Source organism: Schistocerca nitens, chromosome 1 (genome assembly GCF_023898315.1).
Source record: "Schistocerca nitens isolate TAMUIC-IGC-003100 chromosome 1, iqSchNite1.1, whole genome shotgun sequence".
Taxonomy (NCBI): Eukaryota; Metazoa; Arthropoda; class Insecta; order Orthoptera; family Acrididae; genus Schistocerca; species Schistocerca nitens.
Window position 1 is genome coordinate 1,203,896,864 of NC_064614.1, and position 5,566 is coordinate 1,203,902,429.

The 5,566-nt window shown below is 41.7% G+C and overlaps 1 pseudogene; it reads right to left on the bottom strand.

Moving 5' to 3' along the window:
- Positions 1-664: 664 nt before the first annotated feature.
- LOC126209650 (5S ribosomal RNA) lies at positions 665-782 on the bottom strand (annotated as a pseudogene).
- Positions 783-5,566: the final 4,784 nt, after the last annotated feature.

Sequence of the window (5,566 nt, forward strand, 5' to 3'; positions counted from 1 at the left end):
CTAATCATAAACCGATACGCTAGAAATACAACTTTCTTGTTTTCTGTGTTTTTTGTTATAACCGTGTGTGAGGAAGAAAACAGAACAGCACAATGTTGTAGATATTTTTTATGTTTATAAATGTATATGATGAGAAAGAAATATATGGGAGAAACGATTTGCCCAATGGTTTAAACGCCCCGGTGTCGTATTTAAAATACCTTGCGGCAAGGGAACCAAAATCGCACATTTTTACAGCAGAGTATTTAATTTCTCGCAGTTGGTTTTAACAGAAAATATGTACATTGTTGTTAAAAAAACAAATATAGAGTATCGTTTAAACTTTCAAGTATGTGAATGAATCGAGTACTTTCCGATATTTTCGTTAAAAACGTTTATTACAATAAATCGGTCAAGTACTTAAGAGATTTTTGGTAACAATGCTTCCTCTACACATTACGTATTTATTTAAAACTAAACTCTGCACGAACAGGCAACGAAGGCCCAACGGTACCGACAGGCCGCCGTGTCATCCTCAGCCACAGGCGTCACTGGATGCGGATATGGAGGGGCATTTGGTCAGCACACCGCTCTCCCGGCCGTTTTGTGTTTACTACACCGGAGCCGCTACTTCTAAATCAAGTAGCTCCTCAGTTTGCTTCACAAGGACTGGGTGCATTCCGCTTGCCAACAGCGCTCGGCAAACCGGATGGTCACCCATCCAAGTGCTAGCCCAGCCCGACAGCGCTTAACTTCGGTGATCTGACGGGAACCGGTGTTGCCACTACGGCAAGGCCGTTGGCAATTCCCCTTTATATATTACGTATTTATTTATATATCATTTTTTAAAAAATAGGTATCTAAAAGATTGCGCGTGTTCATATACAGCTTTGAGTCAAACTTTCAAATCAATCGACTGGCTACTTTTAGACTTCTGTGAGCAAAAAAACATGCAGACTAAAATTTTACGTTTAAAAGTTATTTAATAACATTTATCAAATGGTTCAAATGGCTCTGAGCACTATGGGACTCAACTGCTGAGGTCATTAGTCCCCTAGAACATAGAACTAGTTAAACCTAACTAACCAAAGGGCAGCACAAACATCCATGCCCGAGGCAGGATTCGAACCTGCGACCGCACGGCCACTTCGGCCGGCTAACATTTATCGACTGCTGCCAAAAGTAGATCATTTTTCTGTTTTGGTTCCCTTTCCTTAATATATTATTTTAAATGTTTAACCTGATTTCTCTGCAATTCTCGTGGCAAGAAAATCCACGAATAAGAATTATTTCAATCCCCCATCCTGATGTCAAAAATGCCACGCTGTTTCCTTCAGAATTAAATTCTGTTTAGGCACGTTTATATTCTTTTTTCAGTTAGAAAAGTTGATTTCACTCCTTCGTAAAACTGTATTGTACTTTAAAAACCTTGCATTCTCCGAGTCATGATTCTAACCCGATTCCTCCATTCGAATAAACCACCAAAATCACTACCTTCCAACAAGTTTTCGCCTGTGTCTTACGTTACTATTGTATTTGAGTAACTGTCAGATTGTAACATTCGATTATATTTCATGCGTTAAGGGGGTCCGGGAAGACGACTATTAACAGCGCATCGTAGTTAATAGCTGCGAGAGCATAGGATTATAAGTTTCTTATGCGTATAGAATGCACCCCTCAAAACAGAAGAGGACCTATACTGAAATTAAGTTATATTTTAACTGTTGTCCTCTTCGTTCTCTATAGAGTTACGTTTGTTAATAGCGAGTAAAGAGCTTGTTGCGCGATCATCACGAAGTATCCACGTATGCTATTATAGCCTGGCTGGTGATATTCCCTTATCTGACCACTGACTCAGCTCCCGGGGTGGTGTGTCGAGATTATTGGTTCTAACTACTGACGTCCATGACTTGCTGCCGTAAGTGAGCACATTAAATAGCTGACTGCTGACACTAAGAGGCTGAGCAGGTAAGTGGGTGCCATCCCAACATACATAGAAAATTCTGGCTTCTACGTTCATTCCAATTTCAAAGGAATCGTAACACTTCAACATGTTGATTCCCTCAGCTGGCCGCACCAGTACTCGAAGCGACCATAACGATCTCCACTGATTCAGTTAGTTAGTTGTATCTTCCGTTGATAATAATTACAATCTCTAACTATGATGTGGAACGTTTGAATTACTTTTGAAATTTAACACATTTCCTCGGTGAAAATATGGCAACACACTGACTATTTACTTGACTGACATTTACACCAGTTATCTACTTTAATTTTATGATGCTGTACATGTAATCACATGTGCAACCACACTCTCCTCTCTCTCTCTCTCTCTCTCTCTCTCTCTCTCTCTCTCTCTCTCTCTCTCTCTCATACACACACACACACACACACACACTCACGAATACACACACACACACACACACACACACATACACACATTACAGTGTTGCAAGTGTTACACATTCAGAAATTCTTCTACAGAATAGAAGGAGTTGTCAAGGATGTATGATTTCCATTTGTGTTTTAATGTATTAGATTCTTCATATCACTGGGCATGTGGTAAAAAAAATAAAAAAATAAAAATGTGATCGAGTACTTCATTTGTTTGTGTGTCCGAGCAAGGCTGAGAAATGACTTTATAAGGTCTCTTGTAATTCTAGTATTGTGTTGGAGAATGTAACTGTTGTATTCGAAATGTAGTTAATGGTTGGCAACAAACCCCATACCGTCTACATCTATGCTCTGCAAAACACAATGAAGTGAATGACAGAGGATTCTTAGCATGGCACCAGATGTTACAGTGTACTCCCCAATGCAGTCACGTATCGGGCGCAGGAAGAATGAAATGCTTAAATGACTCTATGCTTGCTTTAATTACTCTAATATTGTCCCCACGATCCCTGCGAAAGCGATACGTAATGGACTGCACAACGTCACTACATTCTGCACTTGACACTGTTTTTTGAGACATTATACACTGAGGCGACAAGTCATGGATAGAGATATGCACATATACAGATGGAGTCAGTATCGCGTACACGGGGTATAAAAGGGCAGCACATTGAAGGAGCTGTCACTTGTACTCAGGGATTAATGCGAAAAGATTTCCGACGTGATTATGGCCACACGACAGCAATTAACATACTTTGAACGTGGAATGGCAGTTGGAGCGAGACGCACAGGTCATTACATTTTGGAAATCGATGGGGAATTCAATATTCCGAGATCCATGGTGTCAAGATTGTGCTGGAAATACCAACTTTGAAGCATTACCTCTCATCATGGGTAACGCAGTCGCCGGTGGGTTTCACGTAACGACCGACAGCAATGGCGTTTGTGTAGAGTTGTCAGTGATAACAGACAAACAACACTGCGTGAAATAACCGCAGAAATCAATATGGGACGTACGACAAATGTATCCGTTAAGACAGTGTTGCGAAATTTGGCGTCATTGGCTTATGGCAGCAGACGACCGACGCGAGTGCCTTTGCTAACAGGTCAACGTCGCCCGCAGCGCCTCTCCTGGGGTCGTGACCACATCGGTTACACCCTAGAGGGCTGTAAAACCGTGGCCTTCCGATTTCAGCTGGTAAGAGCTGATGGTAATGATTCGAGCGTTGTGTGGACTACTTGAAGCCAGGGACACAAGTTGTCAATAAGATACTGTGCAAGCTGGTGGTGGCACCATAATGGTGTGGGCTGCGTTTACATGGAATGGACTGGTCCTTGGTCCAGTAGAATCTATCATTCATTGGAGATGGTTATGTTCGGATACCTGGAGACCATTTGAAAGTGTGTGAAATCTTATGGGACTTAACTGCTAAGGTCATCAGTCCCTAAGCTTACACACTACTTAACCCAAATTATCCTAAGGACAAACACACACACCCATGCCCGAGGGAGGACTCGAACCTCGGCCGGGACCAGCCGCCCAATCCATGACTGCAGCGCCTGAGACCGCTCGGCTAATCCCGCGCGGCAGACCATTTGCAGCCATTCGCGAACCTCCTCGTCCCAAACAACGATGGAATTTTTATGGATGACAATGTGCCAAGTCACCGCTTCACAACTGTTCGCGATTGGTTTGACGAACATTCTGGACTTCGAGAGAATGATTCAGCCACCCAGATCGCCCGACGTGAATCGCACACAACATTTATAGGACATAATAGAGAGGTTAGTTCGTACACAAAATCCTGCATCGGCAACCCTTTCTCAATTATGGACGGCGTTAGAGGCGGCATGGATCAATATTTTTTGTAGGGAATTTCCAACGACTTGCTGTGTTCATATCACGTCCAGTTGCTGCACTATTCTGGGCGACAGGAGATCCGACACGATATTGAGAGGTATCCCATGACTTTTGTCACCTCAGCGTATGTAGGCTTTCGTGTGATAATTATCTGTCTTCAAGTGGCTGCCAATTTTGGTTTTTCGCCATTTATATCACGCTCTCTCATGAGTTAGGCAAACCTGTGACCATGTGTATCGCCCTTCTCTGTAGATGGTTGAATACCCCATGTTAATATGGCTCGTCCATACTTGAGCAATATGAGAAGCACGAGTGATCCGAAAGCAGCCTGCTTTGTAGAGTAGCTGCAGTTTTCCAGTATCCTGGCAGTGATCCAAAGTCTACCACCTGCCTTAACTCCAACTGAGCCTATGTGATCATTCTGTTTGATACCCTTACAAATTGTTACTCGAAGGTATTTGTGTGACTTGACTGATTCGTAATAATTCATTGATACAGCAGTCATACGACACTAAATTTTTTAGGCTTTTGCACAATTTTACATTTCTCTGCGTTTAAAAAAAAGAAATGCTAGGACCAAACTGAAATTTTCTCAAGATCTGATTGAATATTCCTGAAGCTTGTTTTCTCAGACAGAACTTCATCATAGATAACTAGTTCATCTGTAAAATGTCCCAGATCGCTACTAATATTGCCTGACAAGTCTTAATGTACAACAAGGATCCAAAACATCCTTCCCTGAGGCATCCTTGAAGGTCCTTTTATTCTATCGATGACTTTCTATCCAAGACAACATGACGCTTTCTCGTTACCAAGAATTCCTCAACCCAGTCACTCCTTAAGGATAAATATGCTGCGAGGCCGTTGTCAGGATTCCGTGGAGAACGCACACCAGCTTTCTTACGCGCTACTATGTGATGTATCACTTTCTTTAACACTGAAAAGTTGGCACAGAACATGACACAAGAATGCATTAGTAAATGAAAATAGAAAAAAGTAAGTCAACTTATTGGATTTTTTATCTCGGAATTCTGCTTTTACCCGCAAAGCATAAGTTGGAGAATGTATACGTTTAAAAAAAAGACTGTAACACGTGATCCCAGTTTCTTGTTCTTACCCGTGTAGATACTGTGCCAAAGACTTCAGAACATTTTGCGTCATTTATTGATATCTCTTCGAGTGTTATTCTAGCGGTGTGGTCAGGCCTTGTATAGTACAGAATTGCCTGTCTTTTTTATGTAAATTCAGTGACAACTATTTACAGATCGGTTAATAATTTTCAAGAGACGCTTTCTTGAAGTCAGTGTACGACATAGAGGAAAAATCCCTATC